At 47.5% G+C, this 21,452-nt stretch overlaps 1 protein-coding gene across 2 annotated transcripts in view; it reads left to right on the top strand.

Moving 5' to 3' along the window:
• The window catches only part of LOC118527529 (ATP-dependent DNA helicase Q1-like), a 336,638-nt gene that overhangs the window by 105,675 nt on the left and 209,511 nt on the right, over positions 1-21,452 (top strand). The window lies entirely within an intron of this gene.

Genomic DNA, 21,452 nt, shown 5'->3' with positions numbered 1-21,452 from the left:
GCTGGGACCCAGGTCCTTGTATTCAAAGCCTTCAGCTTCTGCAGCTTTATCTTAAATTTCACTGGTCCTTGCATTTCACTATCTCATGATGAACAGAAATTTAATATCAAATGATGCCCAAAGTCATGAAATCCTTACCAGTAGCTATGTCTTTCCTTGGAATTCTGTCCTCCCAATCTCTGACTACTAAAATCCCACATAATCATCAAGGTCCATTTTATTTATTATTTTTTCAAGTTTTATTATTTATTTGACAGACAGAGACAGTGAGAGAGGGAACACAAGCAGGGGGAATGGGAGAGGGAGATGCAGGCTTCCCGCGGAGCAGGGAGCCTGATGTGGGGTTCAATCCCAGGATCCTGGGATCATGACCTGAGCCGAAGGCAGATGTTTAATGACTGAGCCACCCAGGTGCTCCCAAGGTCCACTTTAAATGTTACCTCTGTCCATGCCTTCCTGGATTATCTGCCTCTGAGGGAACTTACTTCCTTTGATCTCCTCTATTCCTTTGTGTCACTCTTACCATAGCTGTCTCTCTGCACATTGTCTTCATTTGTAGTTACCCTGTGTCTTCTCTTTCTCCCTCACTCAACTGTAAGCTTCTGGAGTGGGGAGACTGTGCCCTGCATATTTTTATATTCTCTCCACTGTGCTTAATGCACAGCTAAAGAATTAGCTAAATAACTTTCATGTGTGGTATAAAATAGGGGGAAAGAGCCCATGAAGAGAGATGTAGAGGTAGAGGTATTATGAATACTGACAAAGGATATTACTGTGATTGTAGATCTGCACATGATATTTCAGGTATGGATCATCATATTAGGAAATGTTGATCCCACCAGTAGATTTATTCCCATATAATATATTTATTCATTGTTCATTTTTTCTCTCATTCAAATTTAGAGCTTTTCCTAGAGGGAAATAGACAATAAGCAAGAAAACAAATGTTCAATAATTCCAGAGTGTGATGAATCCACAAAGGAAATAAACAGGGTCTTGTGATAAAGAATAACAGGGAATTTTGTTTAGATAGGGAGGCCAGGAACGGCCTTTATGGTCACTGTCATATATTTACCCTACTACGATTATGAGTTAATTCAATTCCTAATCTGAAGAACAATAATAATAAAATCAATAACAGAAGGAGAATAGAAGCCTTCCCACCAGGATGTGTGTTTGTCAACCTAAGCTTAGGACTGATTCGTTCTCTGGTCCAACATCCAACCTCCCCCCTGCCTTGGGAAGAGAGGAAGTCAGGGCCCTCCCCTTGCCTCAGGATGGACCCTGTCCCCACTTCTCCAGCCTAGGAGTCTGCAAGCAAAACAGGGGTTAAGACCTTTGATCTTGCTAGAGAATTGGAGACATATCAAAGCAGAGGACTCTGAAATAATGCCCAGGGATGTGAGGTTCTGGGGAAGAGATAGAGACAGAAGTTCACAAAGAGAGAGGCAAATTGCTGCCACAGAGACTCCCTCCCACCTCCCACCTCCCACCTCAGTCTCAGTGGGTTCTGGGCTCTCTACTCCTTGGGGGAGATGGTCAGGGCTTTTGGACTTTTGGGGAGGGGAAGTTATTCCCTGAATGAGTTTAGAGACCAGTCATCCTTGGATCCCTGCCTCAAGGCTGAATACCCCCTTGGACTGTGAGGAGAAGGCAGTCTGCCAGTATCCCAGCAGCCTCAGCTAGCTCTTTCATTACCAGCATCTTCCTTGGACTACTTTCCTGTCCCCTCCTCCTGCACAAGTTGGTAGCATTAGCTTCTGTCTCTTGCAGAGCCAGGGTCCCATTTGGAAAGGGGGTTTGGGAATGGGTAAGAGGAATCTGAGACTGGTAACTGGAGCTTTTACACTTGTCTCCTGTACCCTCCCTCACCTCCCTAAGCCCAGCTTCTCAATGGGCCATTTCACACTTATTACACACCTGCTGTGTGCACGGAGCTCCAAAGTGTTCTCTGGCCATTCTCACCCCAGTAACTGCTACCTTCTCCTTGCAGCCCACGCAGATGCTCAGCAGCCCTTCGGTTGAACTCCAAGCCCAGAAGCATCCTCTGAAGCCTGGGATCTGGCACCTGGACATTTGGGACAAACCATGGAGAAGCTGAAGGAGTGGGGAGAAGGGGAAGGTTGGGAGAGAGCCCCACAATTTCCCGGGACAATATGATTACTTACAGCAGCAAGAACGATTAAAGCGAGAGGAGAGGAAGAAGTTCCCTGGAGCAGACAGTGCTGCTTATTTTCTGAAGCAAATCCTGGGCCTGATACAGGGAGAGACAGCATGAAAAGGGACCCATAGAGGGAGATCCTCTCCCCAGGAGTGATGGGGTTCAGCAAGGTGTGGCAGGGGAAGTGGAGACCACGTAGAGCAAACAGGCAGAACACAATGTGAGACTCTGGGGGGATCTTTGGTTTCCACGTGGAGGTGCAAGTCCTTTCCCACACACAGGGTCATTGCTGAACCATGCACCCTCAGCTGGGCTCTCAGATGTCATTGATCTGGGGGGAGAAAAGACACAGAGGCTGCACGAGGTCCTTTCTCTCCCACAAACCCACGCTGGGAGCTGAGAGGGAGTCTCCCTCCAGCTGGAGTGGAGGCCGAGGTGGTGGGACAACCTGATGGGGGAACAGTCACCTTTTGCCTCTGTCGTCTAATGAGAAGGAGTGGCTTTGGGGTGACCAGGTCATCAGGCCCTCCCGAGGCCCCAGGGCTGCCAAGGGTCCCTTCTAACCTGGGTAGAGCCAAGCAGTGTGGGGCCCTGGCCACCCCTGAGGCCACTCAGGAGGGGGCGGGCCTCACCGTGGTGGGTGGGGCTTCTCCCAGGTGGACTGAAGTGCCTAGCAGGATTTCCCCTGGTCATCCTGTTCCTCTGTGCACCTCTGCGCATCACTACTGTGACCTTACCGGACCTCACCGGGTCTGCGTGCAGGAAGAGAAGGGAGACGGTAGGCAGAGGGCAGGAGGAGAGAGAAGGGGGCAAATGTCCTTCCTTTCATTGGGCTCTGAGACCTGCTCTAGTCCCTAGATTCTGAAGGGTGGGAGAGGTGTGAAAGCAGATGTAGAAATGACTCGAAATGGGGCAAAGTGGTAGGATGCAGCAGGCTGGAGAGATGGAGGTAATGGAAGCTGGAGCCCACTGGGAGGTGGGGTTGTCTAGGGAGGTGAGCCAGGAGGGGAGGGAGGCAGGCTGGGTTGGGTGGAAGGTTGTCCAGGTGGAAGGGGACAGAGGGGGAGGTGGGCAGGGGAGGGGTCAGAGGGATGGGGGTGGGCAGGGATGAGGTGGAGGCACCAGGATGGGGCAATTCCAGATGGAAACACAGAGACGGTCAGGGCGACCAGTTGTCTGGAAGGAGGACTGCAGGAGGATCCCACTGGGAGGAGGGGAAGCAGACAGCTGTTCAGCAGCTGTCAGAGCCTGGGAGGATGTAGGGAGTCAAGGCTGTGGCAGGGAAACAAGGGTGTTTGTGGGTCCTTGGAGGGTCCCAGGAAGGTGAAGGTAAGACCTCCAGAGCCACTTCCCGCTCAGGCTGAGGCCTGATCCTGGAGGGGAGCTGAGGAGGCCACCTGAGCAGCAGGGGTAGGGCAGCCATCCCAGCTCCCCTTGGCCCAAGGCACCTGCAAGTGTTGCTCATCTGGGTGGGAGGGACTGGGCTGCTTTCCAGTCTGAGCACAGAATCTAGTGGGGTTCTTCCAAAGGGTCATTTAGTATTTGTGGGGCGACACAATCTCTCCCTTGACTGCTTAGCACAGCAAGTCCTGTCCTATAACTGTGTCCCGCACTGTCTGTCCATAAAGAATGTCTCAGAATGGGTGTAATTCAGGGACATTAGGGATGACTTTCTGCAGGACAGCTCCTTAGGGGCTGATTAACCCTTCATATCCATCCACTGCCTAGTGCTCCATCCCAAAGTTTTTCGCCATGGTCAGCTGCATTAAAGGTTATTAGGGAAAAGGCCACCTGCAAAGGGACAAGAGGCCCTAGGGACCAGGAGAGGTGGGGGCAGGGCCAGGGGTGGGGGAGTCAGATGGAGCTGGCCTAGTCAGAGATCAAGTTTCCCCAGGTTTGGTTTGGGCACCTGGGGTCTGATGCTGAAGGAGATGGGGTTTTCATATCAGGGACAACAGGACTGGAAGGGTATTGGGGAGACACTCACCACAGGGGCTGGGGAATGGAGTGGGGTGGCTGTCCATGGTGGCCACATTGCTGACGGAAGCTTTACCTGTCTTAATCTTCACAGAGGTATTAGGTAAATTTTAATGATCCCACCTTATACATGATGAAACTGAGGCTCAGAGAGGTTATGTCAAGGGTCAAAAATAACACAGCAAATGAAGAGGCAAAGGCAGGATTTGAACTCAGGTCCTTCACTCCTGAGCTCTTGCTCTTTCCCCCACATCACTGGGCAGAAGGTCTTACTCTTTTATGCGTCTGCCTCAGCTGCAGGCCAGGGGTGGGGGTAAGGTGGGGGGTGGCAGGTAGGTGCTCAAAAGTGTCTGTTGTGTGAAGGAAGGAGTCATCTCTGCAGGTTGCACTCCCACAGCGTGGGCCACAGTCCCAGAGACTCTGGTGGCAGGAAGGGGATAGAGCAGAGGAGCTCCAGTGTGGGCCAGGAAAGTGGAAATAGCTTTCCTGTGGGTTTCCCTGCTTTCCCTGGACATTCTAGACCTCTAGGATCTAGAGGAGTAGCTCTGGATCCTTAGAAGAAAGGACTAGAGTGGTGTGTATGTGTGCATATGTGTGTTTGATGAGTGTATGAGAGTGTGTAAGTCTGGATGTGCATGCCGGTCTGTAAATGTATGAGTGTGTGAGGATGTGTCTTTGTGTTGCATACATGTGAGAATGTTTGTGATGTGTGGGTGTGTATATGTGTGTATTTTGAGGGTATGTGTCTGTGTGTATGTATGAGTGTGAGCATCTGTGTGTGTATCTGTGTGTGTGTGTGCGCGTGCGTCCATGTGTGTGTGTGTGTGTGTGTGTGTGTGTGTGTGTGTGTGTGTGTGCTGTCCCAGGGGAGCCTGAAGACTCATAGCTGAAGGTATCCCTGATTTGATTTGTGGAAATCTCCACCAGGTTCCAGGCTGTGCTATGGGGTGGGGGAGGGGGAAGGCCAGGAGAGGAAGGCTATTAGTGCTGAGGGTGTGGGGGATGGGGAGCCTGAGCAGTGGGGGTCTCTGTCCTGCCAGGCGCAGGGGGATGGCATCAGGGTCCCGGGTCTGAGGCTGGGTGGAGACTGGGTCCTGAGGCCTGCACTCAGGGCTGCATGGGAAGAGCTCAGAGGCCCTGCTCTGACCAGGGAAGGTCATAAAGAGGGGGCCAAGGTGGGAGGTGGGCAGACAGACACCCCCATACCCATGATTTGGGAATGATAGAACCAGGCTGCAGTTCCTAACTTAGGCTCCACTCATTCTGCCTGAGGTCCATAGAGTCCCCAGAAGTCCTTGTGTGCCACCTGCTGAGGCTGGCATGACAGAATCACAGTGGAAACTTCTGTCTCTAGTCAGTACCACCCAGTCAGGTCCAGAACAAGTCCTTGTCTCTTGTCAGCCTCTGGTGAGGCTATGTGTGCATTCTTATGGAATTTCACATAAGCTGAGGCATTTAGACCCCTTGTGCTGGGAAGTATTACTGTGAATCTGACTCATGTTGTTGCCCTTTGTGCCTTATAAGCCCAGGCTGAGTTTGTGAAATTGGAGCCCAACACCCCTCTCCGCTAACACGGAAGGAGTTTCTTCTGGTCAGGGAAGTGGGTCAGGGTGTAGGGATGCTTCGAGGATGAGGGGTAAAGCCTGGTGGATCACAGATGGTCAGAACTTTCCTGGGCAGGAAGCGGTGATCAACGGGGCAGATTCAGAGAAGAGTGCTCAGGGACCACCAATTTTCTGTCTGCTTCCCCTGTTACTCCATGAAGTGCTGGGGGAAACTAGAAACAGAGGTTGTGGTAGGAGGGACCAATATTAGAATGGGGAAAGTGTTTCTCTGTCTGCAGCTTTGAGGAGACTCTGGAAACAGGACAAAGAGCAAATTAGGAATGAGGAGATGGTATTTTTTGATGACAGAACCATCTTAAAAACACACTAACATCCCCCTTTTCCCCTCTTCAGTGGGTTCAGATTTTGGACCCCGGGTAAGCAACCAGGCCCCATCCCCCACTGGCCCAACTCCCACCTTGTACTGCTCTGTCAGCCCTGCCTGCTCCTGCCTGGTGGTTACCAGGTCCACGTGGGCTCCTGAACTTGGCCTCTCGCTCTGTCACCTGCCCCTCCAGCTGTTGCTTCACCTGCATCAGGTGATTCCTCTCTTGCTGGCTGTCATGCAGCTAGTTCAATGGGGTGTGGGGGTGTGGGGGCAGGATGAGGAGGGGTTTGTGCTTGTGAAGCCTCCACTCTAAGGTCCCATGCCATCGCTCTGCAGATGCATTCTGGGGCTGGGAAGTTACAGCAGTACAAGCTATAAGGAGGTGAGTCGGGGAGGCTTGGTGCACTACTAAATCCTGCCGTCCACCCATCGCGCACACCAGCTTTGACCCTCTTGGAAGAAATCTTTCTCAATCCACATGTCAAAAGGGATGCCTCCCCTAATTTTATTCTATTCTGGAGTCAGACAGAAGTGAGTTTAAATCTCCAATACAATTTTTACTAGCTGTGTCACCTTGAATGAATTACTTAACTTCTCTGAGTTTCTGTTCTCATCTGTAAAGTGATTCCTTAGCTTAAGTTTTGAAAGGTAGTGGTAATGAGAATAACGAATATAAAAACAGAACACAGGGAGGAGCTCCCACATCTCTGACTTATGTACCATATAAACATCTTCTTTCTATTCTCGTGGGGATTCCATGTGTTTAGAGCGTTCTAGAAGGCAAGAATTTACCTAAGTCACAGACAAGCTACTCATTCTCACCTCCTGAACCTTCCTGAAGTCTGTCGTCTTGTCTGAGGAGTGTGTGTGCTCCCCACCTGTCCCTGTCCCTTCTCTTCCTTCAGGAAGTCCTCTTTGCCAACATCTGTCCTGCCCTCTAATTCTTCCCTATTTGGTCTATTTGATCCAAGAGAAAAAGAATACAAGCCACATACATACTTTTAAATTTTCTAGTAGGCACTTAAAAAAAGTAGTAACCGTTGAAATTCATTTTAATGATATTTTATCTAACCCAGTCTATCCAAAATATTATCTTTTCAACATGTAGTCAATATAAAAAAACATTGAGATCTTTTACATTTTTTAGAATATGAAGACTTCAAAATCCTTTGTGTATTTTACCCACACAGAACATCTCAGTTTGGACCAGTCACATTTCAGGTGCTCAAGAGCCACCTGTGGGCAGCGCCTCCAGTATGGGACGGTGCAGGGCTGTGGCCCTACTATCTGCTCCCACTCCTCACCTCTACTGGAAGTAGGCCTCATCCTCCCCTTCCTCTGAACATTCCTTCCCTGGAGTGGCCTCCCTTATCCTTTGGATCTTCCTCTAGGGCCTAGGACAGGACATAACAGTTGGGAGAAGGAATCCTCAAAAAGTACTTATGAATTCTTGAGTGACATTAGCCTGGGTGGCTTGCTTTCCTGCCCTACATCTTTGTGTCTATGTTAGATCAAGACTATCTCAATGGCAAGACTGTAACTCCCAGTGAGGTCTTCAGGTGAGGTCACCACCGAGGGGAGGGTGAAGTGAGAAGGGGTCCCTTGCCTTGTTGCCCTCCCAATTCCTTGCCCAGGAGCAGCTCTGTTGCTCTGTTCTCACCTGCAGCACAGTGGCCTTGGGGACAACCAGCATGATGTCAGTGCCACCATCAGTCTTCTTCAGAGTCACCTGTTCATCCATGGGCCTTGGCTCTTGGAACTGGAAACGGGACTCTGCCCATATACTCAGCCCTGGCAGTTCACATATCGAAACTGGTAGAGCTGGGGCTCTGGGTCTGGGCAGGTAGCTGGCTGTGGAAAGAGGAACAGATCCAGGGTCCCAATATGATCCCAGGCCCTCGAGTGCTTGGCAGGTCCCCCTGTCCCCTTGATGTATCTTATCGCCCACTGTCCTTGGCTCTAACCCCTTGTTCCCGGTTACGTATACTGCTTTCTTTCCTCTCCTCCTTCTGCAGGCTATTTCTATTCTCCGGGGCTACTATTCTCCATTCTTTCTGCTTAGCCCTGTCCTTCCTCTCTTTCCCAAACCTACCCTCCTTAATAATAATAATAATAATAATAATCGTTACCACTTACTGAGTGGTACCACCATGTACCAGACATATGCTAACCTTTACCCACATCACTTTAAACCTTCATACTGTCCCTATAAACCAGGCATCCCCTTTTACTGCTAAGATAACAGACATAGATTAAGTAACTTGTCCAAGATCAGACTTGGTAGGAGGCAGGACTAGTGGCTCTCTACAGTTCCTTCCACCTCTAAGTCCTTGATTCTGTAATAATCCCATGATTCTATATCTGCTGAACCCTGAGGGATAAAGTTCTTATTTTATTTATTTGCACTTATATTTCCTTGTCCTCTGTGCCTAACTTTTGTTTCTGAGCCCTCTACCCTCCTCTAAACCTCTATCCCCTTGGCTCCTCCCTCCCTGTTTTCCATCTTTCCTTGTACCTTAGAAGTGTACTCTGGCATGGACTAAAGACCACACAAATGTATGGTGATCCCTAACACAGGCAGCCTCCACCTGGGAGAGCCCATGGTGGGAGAGGGGTATGCTGATGGAACTACCAGCAACCAACCCATGGTCCATAAATCTGAGCCAAAAGGGGTTCCAGGGAGACCTTGCAGATGCCAATCTAGTCAGTGGCACTGGGCATGGTGCCTGGGGAAAGGGCATAATGACATTTCACCTTGGTGTTGGGGAGGTAGGTCCAGGCTCCATTCAGAAAGTTAACTCCACCTCAGGATGATGCCAGGCTTCGTGATGCCTCTTCCATCCTGCCCTCAGATAGCTGCCCTCTTATGAAACAAAGGGTTAATATTCTAAAATCTCTCCAAATCATCTCTTCTTCGTCCCAGCTCCACCCCCTCCCACCCACAGCCCCTGCCACTGCACCTAGAGATGAAGGCATATCTGGTTTCCAGCCCCTGAGGGTTACAGGACCCTTTAGATATCATTCTAGTCTTAGGACATAGGTCTGGCCTTCTGAGTCAGTCCCCATCCTGTCTCACTCTGTACTCTCTCTAGGCTCTTCCTAGTGTTAAGATCTCTCTCATTTCTCCTCCCTTTCCATAGCCCCATTGACTAAGTCTCAGGATCCCAGGCTCTGGCCCCTCAGACCCTCCTTTTCCTCCTCCTAACATCCTTGAGCATTCCAAATTCTTCAGCCTCCAGCTCCCCATTCCATCCCCCCACATCTTTTGGCTATTGAATTCAAAATCCTACTGAAGTGTGGGGCCTGCTCATTCTGAGCAGCTCTCCTTGCCCACTCCAACTGTATCCAGGAATGATTTATAACACTGAAAACAGCCACTAATGTCTGAAAGTAATGACGGAGTCTTCAGATGGATAATGGCTGGGGGATCCAACAGCCCAATCCTTAGACCTCAGAGGTCTCAGTTCTCCTCCTTCTCCCAGTTGTCTACCCCATGCACTGAAGGGAAAAAAAAAAGCTTCTGCTCTCATTCAAGAGACAAAGGGAAAGGGAGGATATAGGGAAAGGAAGGCTCTGTCTCTCAACTTCATTGCTCCAGGAAGTCAAGAATTCTGGAGGAGGCTGCTTCAAGGGTGGAGTGAAACCCTCAGCAGGAACTTGGTGATGTGGGGAGATGGAATGTGGGAGCCTGGAGTGGGGAAAGCCCCTCCCCTGGGTAGGGGATAGACTGGAAGGTGGGAAGTAAGGGGCCCTGAGAGGGGGAAAAGTATATATGATGCTGAAAAGGAAGAGAGAGTTCAAAAAGAACCTAACATTCTCTAGATCAGGTCTTGCCAGGAGCAGGACTAGAAACCTATGGTTTGACTAAATGTTAACCCAGCTCTAGTTTTTCCCTCCCATTTTCTCTCTGCCCCCTTTAGCCTCAATTCTAAGTGCTTGGATGGGTAATTGGAGGCATGCTATAAGATGGGATGGAGAGGAAGAGGTGTTGCAAGTTAGGTGGGGAAAGTTAATTGAGAACTATGGGGGTGGAGTGAGGAACAACAACAATCATGAGAACTCAGCCCAGGGCTGTGAGATGGTCTTTGTCATTGCTCTTTTCCAGCCACTAATCTTCATCCTATGTCAACCGAAGAGGACAGCGTCCAATCAGCCATGACCACTAGTCACTTGCACACCCCCAAGCATCACAACCCTGTGCCAGGCTAAAGCTGGGGGTGTGGGGGGGGGGCAGGGAAGGTGGAACTTTAAAAGACAACAGGAACTTAGTAGAGGAATGGTGGGCCACCTCCACAAAAAGAAGGTACTTCTCCCTCCAAAACAAGAATTGGATTGAGAACAAGAAGTTTCTTTGGGTTTTCATCTCTGAAAAATCCCTAGTTAAAAATAATCCATGTTTTCTCCAAATACAATTTTTCTGGCTTTCTAAGTGGGGATGACTTTCCCCACAGATCTAAGCCTGGGGAACTCCAAATACTGCTCACTAATAAAATCCATAATAGCTGGAAACATTCATCAGAGGTGTAACAAAGCTCATGGTGGGGGAAGAGTTAGGGCTCTAAGGCCTTCTGTATAATGCCTTAAAGGGGGCAGAATGCTTTGGTGTGCATTCTCCCATTTGCTTTCCACAACAGGTTGGGGGATAGTTATTATTGTTACCCACACTTTACAGATGAGGAAACTAAAGCCCAGGATGGTTAAGAACTGGTCTAAAGCATCAAAGCGATGAGATGGTAGATCTCCACCGGTGCTGCAGGACTCCAAGGGCAGTGCTCTTGCCACTACGTCACAGCTACTACTATTTAGGGGATGTGGAGCTACTAGCGGGGGTAGCAGTTTCTTCTTTGCTTCAACCTCAGGGACAGCCCCTGTAAAAACTGTGTGTTGTGCATTGCTTTTTTTTTTTTTTTTTTTTTTTTTTTTTTTTAGCCAACTTGGTTTCAGTGCCAGGGGCCCATCAATGCTCACACACCTGGACTGGGCTCTCATAGAGTGGCCTCTAGGTCTAGGAAGGGGATCCATTGCCTAAGACGGTGGTGGTGATGGGGAGGTGAAGAAAGAATGAAGTTGAAAATGGAGCCTGATATAATTCAGGAGAAGTCACAGCTCATGAACAAGCCACTTGAGGGCCTGGTTTGCCCAAGCCTTTTAACTGGTTTAAATGACTTAGGATAACACCTGTTGTTGCTCCTGTCTTTATTTAGAAGTAAAGGATTCACACTCCTCCCACAACCCAAGTCAAGTTATGGACTTGGGCATCCTTCTCTCCCCACCCCCCCACCTCCGACCACTCCCTTCCCAGACCCTCCAGATCATCTGAGGCGTTCCAATGATCTCTCTCCCTGTCTCAGTATTCAGGGATTACAGTTGAAGGATTGATTTGCTCTTCCTGGGTGCCTGCTTTAATTCTCTGCTGTACGAAGTTATGGAGCCTCTGCTTTCCCTAAGTTTTTTGGTTGTATTTTGCTTTTATGACTAAATAGGGTGTCTGGGTGCCTTTCATCTGAAGATCTCCAAGCACTTAACAATAAGTCACCGGGCTCCACAAACATTAAGGTGACATGTCTGTGTCATTAGTCAGGATTTGTCTTCCCTCCAAAATAAAGGCCTGAAAGAAAATGTGGTCACAGCTAGAGTTAAAATTAATAACAATTTCCAGGTGTTGGTTGCTTTCAATGTGTTTATGTTAAGAATTTTTCCATTTAATACAACAGGCTTATGTAGTAGGCCCTCTTTTTATCCACATTTTACATGTGGTACTAACTCCCATTGTTCTAGGAAACAGTTCTATTCACCGAGGGACAAATGTTCGCTGAGCATTCGTGTCTAAGGCGCAGGTGATGTGAAACAGGTTCATTCTGATGCGGTTTTGAGATATCAGTGAGGTGAGGTCCAGAGCCAATGACCAGGAAGGAATTCTTGAGGTGTCTTTGGTGCAAAATGGTTTATTAAAGCGCGGGGACAGGACCCGTGGGCAGAAAGAGCTGCTGCACCGGGGTTGTGAGGGGTGGCTGATTATATACTATGGGGTTGGGGGAGGTGAGGAAAAAGGGAGGTTTTTCAGATGCTAAAGAAGACTCACAGGATACCCGAGGCCTTGCCATTGTCAAGTTAAGGTTGTTTACCCGTCTAGTCAGGCATTAACATTAAGACAGCTGGGAATTTCCTGGAGGAGCCTGACACTTTAATTGTATTTACATTCCCTTCTGGAAGCTATTGTTAAGGCTTTTGTAAGTAAACTGAGGGAGACTCAGGTCTTGCAAGATTGTGATCTCTACACGTTAACTATTTGTTTTTCCTTCAGTGCAGCCAGGAGTGACTGAGGAATGTCACATATATCCCATGGGGGGGGCGGGGATTGTGGGGTGTCAGCTTCTGCTTTGTCCTCAGCTTGCCTTCTGTTCCCTCAATTCAGCAACTATGTCTGTGAGGTACTGTGCTAGGTATTCAATGAATTTTGTTGAAAGAATGGACATAAAATATAGATCCTTGAAGGATGGATTGGATTTGGATAGTGTGGCAGGAGAAGGTCTGGGAAGGCTGAGCTTATTCCAGGCTGAAGCAAAGATTCAGAGATGAGAATCTGTAATGTTTACGGGAACCTGTGAGGTCACGTAAGTACAGCATATCAATTTTAGCTTTTTTTTTTTTTAATTTTTTTATTGTTATGTTAATCCCCCAACTTTAGCTTTTTGTTTCAAACCCGGAGTATTGGCAACGACTGCCTGAAATGTGTTGAGAAGGATTCTGAGGAAAGAGTGCTGGGATTAATTAGTAATGTCTATCATGTACCCTAAATGGAGGGGAGCAGTTGTAATAGATTCACGTATTGTTTGAAATTATTTACTTTCTCTTTCCCTGCCCATTGCCATGTGACTTGAACTATCTCCTGCAGGAGTATATATATCTCATTTCATTGACTTTGGACTTGGCCATGGTTGATATTTTGGCCAATGGGATTAATAACAGGACCCCATGGGCATATGATTATTTGAACACCTGGAAAATGGGATCGATTCCCCAACAATTGTATAACTCCACTAGCACCTTGACCAATTCTATGTGGCTGGGATGATGAAATAATTCCCTGAAAGCCAGAGCATATCCCACTCCATAGGGTTAACTATAGACTTGTGGAGATAATGGATGACCCCACTTTCTTTATGATTGGATTGGATGATGCACCTGGGGATGCCCTTATCTCTTGACAAGTCTTCTCCCACTTGCCAGTGATTCCCTGTAATTAGGATATTAATGATTTACCTCAAACAAAAAGGGCTTCTTAATGGTTTTGTCTCATACTCATATTTATCCTAGAAGCCATATCTATGGATGTACAATTGCAAACAAAGGCTTTAACTGAGCATATAACAGTGCTCCTGGTAAAAGGAGCCTTCAAGCTCACTTCGGGACAGTCCCTGACTGGAATGACTTCCACACCAGGTTCGGAATGTCTTAGAGGTCAAAGGCCACCAATAGGTGATGGGAAGCTGACTTATTAAGCACAGGCAGTGCTTGTAGATATGCCTGAAATAATACTAGAAACCTGTCAGACTTTAAACACAGCTACCCTTATGCCTGGACCTGACCCTTGTACTTCTATAGAGCATAACTGTTCAGAGGTTATTGAGTTGACCAGATTTAAGATGCCCCAATTAAAATTGTGAATGACAGCTGGTTTACTGATGACAATAGTTTCATGGAAAAAGGAATAAGTGGGCGCCTGGGTGGCTTAGTCATTAAGCGTCTGCCTTCGGCTCAGGTCATGATCCCAGGGTCCTGGGATCGAGTCCCATATCCGGCTCCCTGCACGGGAGGAAGCCTGCTTCTCTCTCTCCCACTCCCCCTGCTTGTGTTCTTGCTCTCGCTATCTCTCTCTCTGTCAAATAAATAAATAAATAAATAAAATCTTTAAAAAAAAAAAAGAAGAAAAAGGAATAAGAAAAGCTGGGTATGCTATAGTCAGTCTAACTCAGACTGTTGAGGCCAGAGCTCTGTCAGGAAACACGTCTGCCCCCAAAGCAGAATTAATAGCACCCACCTGTGCTTTGCTATTGACAAAAGCCTTAAAAATATTTATACTGACTTCAAATATGTCCTTCTAGTCTTACATGCCCTTGGAGTAATTTCTTTAAAGAAAGGGGGATTATTATCAAGCCATAACTCCCCAACCAAATATGGGCCTGAAATTATTGCATCTTCAAAAAAATGGCCCTCCAAAATTGAGTAGCCCTTAAAATCCTGACTGCAGTTCAGGGAGGCCCAGTGTTAGATGGCTGGCTTCTGGCTGGGACCCAATGGCTATGCAGCTCTAACCTGTGGCCATGGCTTCCTCCAGGCTGGATAGGCCACTGTACTCTGGGTTTTGCCCGGATGCACAGACGCATTATTAAAACCTTTACCAACCCGGCTAACCCTTGAGATTTAAAACCATGGTGGACATGTTCCGTGTCTCATTGGTATAACCACCTAGCATCCATCCTTGTTACCTCTATGAGACTGAGAATGTTGTGTGACACATGGAAACTCTTAAGTACATGGTCAAAGCCCTAAATGATACCCAAAACAGTATTCCTCTACTAAATACTGAAATGACTCAAATGCATAAAGCAGGTCTACAAAATAGAATGGCATTAGGTGTTTTAACTGCTGCACAAGGTGGAACTTGTGCTAGTATAAAGACAGAATGCTGTGTGTACAGTCCAGATTACCAGAAAAGACTTCTGGGTTTCTACCTGACATGAATACTCAAATTGGTGCTTTATTTATTTATTTTTTTTTTAAAGATTTTATTTATTTGACAGAGAGCGAGAGAGGGAACACAAGCAGGGGGAATGGGAGAGGGAGAAGCAGGCTTCCCGCCGAGCAGGGAGCCCGATGTGGGGCTCCATCCTAGGACCCTGAGATCATGACCTGAGCTGAAGGCAGTTGCTTAACCAACTGAGCCACCCAGGCGCCCCTCAAATTGATGCTTTAAATGATCTCTTTCCTTTAGTGATTGCTTTAAACTCATGGACTGGAAGAAAATTATCAAAGGTCAACTATCAAAGATCTTCTATTCAGACTTCTCTTTCTCATTATAATATTAACATTATTTTGTTGCCATTCCGGGTGTCTCCCTGCCTACTGTCAAGACTCCTTCACCGCCATGACTTCCAGCTAACAGACGATCTTTTCTACTCAAGGAGGTTCATCTGTGTTGACCGCATTGGATTCAGCTGCCTCCCCTTCCATAACTCCCCTCTACATTTCCCAACTGACCAATATTGACCCGTAGGTAGGGACATCTCTATGCCCCTATTCAGCAGGAAGACGTTACAGAAGATGAGACCTTCCACCTTCAACGACCTTAAAGATTTAAGGGTCAAAATTGTTAGGGGGGGGAAGGATGAGGGAGCAGAAGGCTAGCTGAGCTCAAAGCCGAAGCTGGCACCCTACACCCCCCCCCCCCATGTGGTATGTGTGACATTCCTCAGGCACTCCTGGCTGCCCTAAAGGAAAAACAAATGGTTAACTGATAGAGATCACAGTCTTGCAGGACAAGCGTCTCCCTCAGTTTACAAAAGTCTTAGCAATTTACAAGAAAGGACAAAGCATTTCTATCAATGGCCTAGCTTCCAGAAGGGAATGTAGATACAATTAAATGTCCTTATAATCTGCAGCCCATTGACAGATACTTGAAGCTGGCAAAGTGTAATGTCTCTCCAGGAAGCTCCCAACTATCTTACTGGTAATGCCTTATTAGAAGGAAAAACAACCTTAACTTGATAATGGCAAGGCCTCTGGTATCCTGTGAATCTTCTTTAACATACAAAAGTCCTTTTGAAAACTCCTTTTTCCTTACCGTCCCCAACCCCATAGTATATAATCAGCCACCCCTCACAACCCAGGTGCAGCAGCTCTTTCTGCCCACAGGTCCTGTCCCCGTGCTTATTAAACAGCCATTTTGCACCAAAGACGTCTCAAGAATTCTTTCTTAGTCGTCAGCTCTGGACATCGGCTCCCCACTGAACCTCACTTATATCCCAAAACCCCATCAGGATGTGAACAGATGTGACTTTGCCATGTTTGTATGTGTGAGTTTCCACTTTCTTGTTCTTCTTCTCTGCTACCAGAAGAGGCATATTCCACATGAGAATCATTCCTTCTGCCTGGGTCCTGGAATGAGAAGACCCATGGAGCAGCACTGTAGTCTGCCCAGAGCCTGCATGTACAGAAGTCAGAAAGAAACTTGTTGCCATAGGCCACTGAGATTTGGGGATTGGTTGTTAATGCAGCAAAGTTGACCAGTGCTTCCCAGGGGAGATCTTCATGTTATTTCCTTTGTGGTTTGAGGCATAGGACCATAAGCACACTGACCTTGAAGGCAGGTTGGAAGCAACCCTAGTTCCCTGAATCACCACTTGTCAGAGAACTGCCTGCTAATCAGGAACATGTATTTTGGACTCTACGTGACCAATAAATCTATAGCTGTTTGTTACAACACTAAAATTTTGGGCTCTAGGTTGTATAGTAGTTAATGTTTTCCTAACCAATATCTCAGGTTAAAAGGTCTGGACTTGATTCTTATCAGGAATAGGAAGGTTGGGACATCTGAGTGGCTCAATCGGTTAAGTGTCTGCCTTGCGCTCAGGTCATGATCCCATCGTCCTGGGATCACGTCCCACATGGGGCTCCTTGCTCGGCAGGGAGCCTACCTCTCCCTCTACCATGCCCCCTGTTTGTGCTCTTTCTCTCTGACAAATAAATAAACAAAATCTTTAAAAAATTAAAAAAAAAAAAGGGAATAAGGGATGCCTGGGTGGCTCAGTCGGTTAAGCATCTGCCTTCAGCTCAGGTCATGATTCCAGTGTCCTGGGATCAAGTCCCACAATGGGCTACTTGCTCAGCAGGGAGCCTGCTTCTCCCTCTGCCACGCCCCCTGCTTGTGCTCTCTCTCTCTAATAAATAAATAAAATCTTTTTTTTTAAATGAGAAAATTTAACACAAGGAATAGGAAGGTAGTTGCTGATGATTTTTTTGAGAAGGGGAATAATAATGTGAGGACCAGTGGAAGCTACAGTTACAAGGGGTGAAGAATATGAGTGAGGTTGTGAGATCTTGGAACTGTTGGTGTCGGCAGAATATAGGTGAACTCTTGACTGAGGCTGAGGGAAGGTGGACATGATTTTGAAAGTCTCTCTAGAGGCTGTGGAAGGAGCTGCTGCAAAATGAATCCTATCTTCCTCAAGTTAAAATCTCTTTGCTCTTTTGTAGAGGTCCTGGCTCTGGTATTGCTAGTCCAGTGCCTGAAACCTAATAAATGCTGAGTGGATGCTGGTCCTGGGCTCCCCACTAGCTGAGTGTCTATGGTGTGGAGAGGGCTCTTTCACACACAGAATCATTACAATAACCATGCAAGGTGCTGGCCAATTTTATAGGTGAAGAAATGTAAATTTCAAGAGTTACTTGCTCAAGTTGTCTTGAACAATCTTATTCTGAAACCCATATCTTTTCCAATATAACAGGATGTTTTCTCAGAAAATCATAATGGCTAGTATTTACTGAGTGTCTGCCTGTGCCAGATGCTCTGCTGGGTGCTTTACAAACATGCAGAAGCACCTGGTGTATCAGATATTGTAGGCTGTTACTAGTGTTTCTAAACTGTGGCCTCTGTGGGAAGTAGGCATCCTCATCCGCTCAGGCTGCCATAACAAAATATTGTAGGCCAGGGATTTATTTTTCACATTTCTGGATGCTGGGAAGGAAGTCCAAGATCAAGGTACTGGCTGATTTGGTTCTTGATAAGGACTCTCCTCCTGGCTTGTAGACAGCTGATTTCTCAGTGTGTCCTCACATGTCCTCACATCTCTGGTCTCTACTTGTCAGGGCACCAAATCCATTATGTGGGCCCCACCTTCGTGACCTCATCTAACCCTGATTGCCTCCCAAAAGGCCCATCTCCAAATCCCATCACATTGTGCTTTAGGGCTTCAACATACACATTTGGGGTGGACACAAACATTCAGTCCTTAACAGTAGGAAAAACATTAACATAATTTTAGGGCAAAGTCCAATTTTTTTGGATTTTTTTTTAAGGCTCCTTATTCATTTTCTTTTGTCCTCTTGGTTCTTTGGACTGAGTGGAAGGGTGGTTTCAGGTTCTCCCTAATGCCCTGCCCCTGCAGCTCCCATTTTACCCCACAGACCCATGGGCCCACTCTAATCTCATGGTGTTCAGATCACCTTGGTCCTTCCTTTATTAGTGGGGAGCAAGATGTGGTTTCGAGCACTCCCCATCCATTTATTCACATTCCTTCATTCGTATTTATTTAGTCAACAGATTTTTAATAAGCACGATGTGTCACCTGTTAGAATAATAGCCAATGACACTTGTAGCTCCCTGGTTTCAAAGGCCTTTTACATTCTTGGACTCTTTTGATCCTCACAACAATTACTATGAAGCGAGTCATATTATTACTATGAATTTGTATCATTGAGAAAACCCAGGCTGAGAAATGCTAAATAATTTGCCTAAAGTCACACAGCAGGACGAGATTCAAATAAAAGTTCTCTGATTTCCCAGTCCTCTTCTCTGCCTTCCACGCATCACAGTCCAAAGTCTACAGTGCCTCTTGCCTCGTGGCTTGCCGACTGTGGTTTCATTACTTTGATTTGTGCATTATTTAGGGTGTATCTAACAGCTACAAAGGACAACCCTCAGATTACAGTGGCTTCACACGATAAAGATTTAGGTATCATATAGTCCAGTGTAGAGATCTGTGGTCAGGTAACTCAGACCTGCTCAAGCTGTGGATCTGCCATCTCCAACATGTGGCTTCAGGTGATGCAGGTGTCACCTGCCAGGAGAGGGGGAAGGCATGTGGAGAAGGCACAATCACTCTCAGCTTCCTCAGCCTGGACGTTTGTATTCCGTCAGTGATGAGCAGTCATATGGCCTCACCTCACTGCAGAGGGGCTAGAGATCAAGTTTAGCCGCTCTCTATCAACACTGAATTGACGTACCATTCTAAATTTGATAGAATTGTCCTAGGAGAAAGAGGCCTCTGGAGAGAATGGCCCTAATCTGCCCACATATTCATGCCTCTACTTGTCTCATTCATTCCACCAGAACTCACAGAGCACCAACTTTGTGAGCCACTCATAATCAAAGATCTCCTGGCCAAAGAACAGATTAGAGCCCCATCAACCAAAATGGTGGTGGGACATCAGGCCACAGGCTGATTGATGATGGAAGTGGTCTTTTCCTTTCAACAGGGTATTTGTTACTCTTATAGTTTTTCTTTATTTTTATATTCCATTGAAAAGTTTGAAAATGTTTACACTATCACAAAATACACAGAGCTTTGTTGTGGTCACAACGTATGTAGTTGGTTTCATGTACTTAAGAGTTCTATCACCTGTCGAGCACTTTCAAAATACTTCTATCTGGGAAACTGTGGTGAGCACAGCCTATTTGCTTCCTGGGCCTCCCCAGTACAAAGGGAAGGGAGAGGGTTAACTCTGGAGCTTGGGAGAACAGGAAGGAGACAGCTCAGATATCCTGCTGAGAACTCACTCTCATCTGCTAGATGGATAGACTCCAGAGTTATTTAGAAGGTAGCCTGGGCAGGATGTGGGGGTACTGAAGGAGAGGAGGCAGGACATTTTGATTTGTGACATCATTTGGATGCTTGTGGATGTGTGACCCTAAAAAAGTTCAACTTTTAGCTTTTTAAAAAATTTGTCACTTCAGTCACTTAATGCATGCAACAGAGTCCCTTGTCCCATCCATAACCCAGGGAGAAGGAAGAGTCATGTCTAGGTGGAAGGGGTCCCTCCTTGAGATGAGGACCTTGGCAGGAGGAGCAGGTTTGGGTGGGTCTGGGTGGGATTGGGATGGGGGTTCCTCTACTTCTGGACATAGAGGTTTTGAAGTACTTCCTGGTCTTCAGAAAGCCATTCCTTGTGTGGAGCTCAGCCTGATGTGGGAAACAAAGGCAAAAGAAAAACTAAATTTCCTTACTACTTATAGCCCACTGACAAGTCCTTGAAACACGCAGAGTGACATTCCTCTAGGAACTCAGCTACCGGGATGCTAATACTTTGCTAAGGGCAAAAGACAAAGCCCACTACTTCCCTCCGCAATCTGGCCCTGGGCACAAGCCACATGGTGGTGGCCATCAACCTGGCCTCTTGCCCATCCATTATAGCCTCAGCTGCCAGGCTGCCACAGGTATTACAAGGAACTTCTACGAGATTTCACCCTCCCCCAGTTCTGTTCCCAAGGCTAAAGTGGTGGAGGGTCATATGGGCAGAACATACTCCGGGTGGGAAACCGTTGCCAACATAGACCCTTTAATGGTGGAAGGGGGTGTCTTTGCCTTGGGGAGGACCACTGAGGCACGAGGCTGTAGTCCACGGAGGAGGAGCACCTTAGCGTGCGCTTGGGCTCCGGGCAAGGAGGAGACAGCAGTGGTTGCTATGGTGTGAAGGAAGACTCCCTACCAGATCCTAGGGTGTGTTTCTTCCTCTCCCTCCATGTCTGTGCACAGCCTGTGGACGTGTGCATGTTTCCTACCGTGGCTGTACCCGCAGGTGGGAGTGTGGGCAGGGCTCTGATCCCAGAGGTGGGGAGGAGAGGGGGCAGGAAGTCTGAAAAAGATGGAGAATTTATGAACTGCTTTTTGTGGGGAGACAGTCTCAATGAAGAAAATTCAATTTTCTGCAGCTCAGAGAGTATGTTAAATCTCGGAGAAGCTGAGGAGTGACAGCAGAATGACAAAGTCAGTGGGACATGCTTTGGGGCGGGGGGAAGCTGTCTATCCGTGTCTGCAGTGAAGCTGCCTCCTCTCTGTACGCTTGAACTGCAGCTGGGGGACAGGATGGAGGCAGATAGCTGAGTTCCGCAAACTGCCCCTTTCTCCTCCACCTCGGTGTCACCACAAGTGATGATTAGCTAAGCTGCTGGCTGTGTAATTGGTGTGTGCCCGCATCCCTGGGGTCCGATGTGTCAGTAGTGGACCCTGTGGTATGCCGGGATGAGATCATGCCCGGGGCTGGTCGCACAAGCTAATGCATTAATGCTCCTCTGGTATCTCGGAATGAGGAGGATCTGAGGGAGTTGGTGGTGCGGGTGTCTCAGAGGCCAGGAGCCCAGCTCTTCAGAGCCCAGAGACCCACGTTGGGCTGCCCATCACTCGAAAAGCCGATACTGAAGACAAGTTTTTTTTTTTTTTTTTTTTAAAGATTTTATTTATTTGATAGAGAGACACACAGTGAGAGAGGGAACACAAGTGGGAGAGGGAGAAGCAGGCTTCCCACTGAGCAGGGAGCCCGATGCGGGGCTCAATCCCAGGACCCTGGGACCATGACCTGAGCTGAAGGCAGACGTTTAACAACT

This window comes from Halichoerus grypus, chromosome 6 (genome assembly GCF_964656455.1).
Source record: "Halichoerus grypus chromosome 6, mHalGry1.hap1.1, whole genome shotgun sequence".
In the NCBI taxonomy this organism is placed as follows: domain Eukaryota; kingdom Metazoa; phylum Chordata; class Mammalia; order Carnivora; family Phocidae; genus Halichoerus; species Halichoerus grypus.
This window is presented reverse-complemented; position numbering and strand designations above follow the sequence as displayed.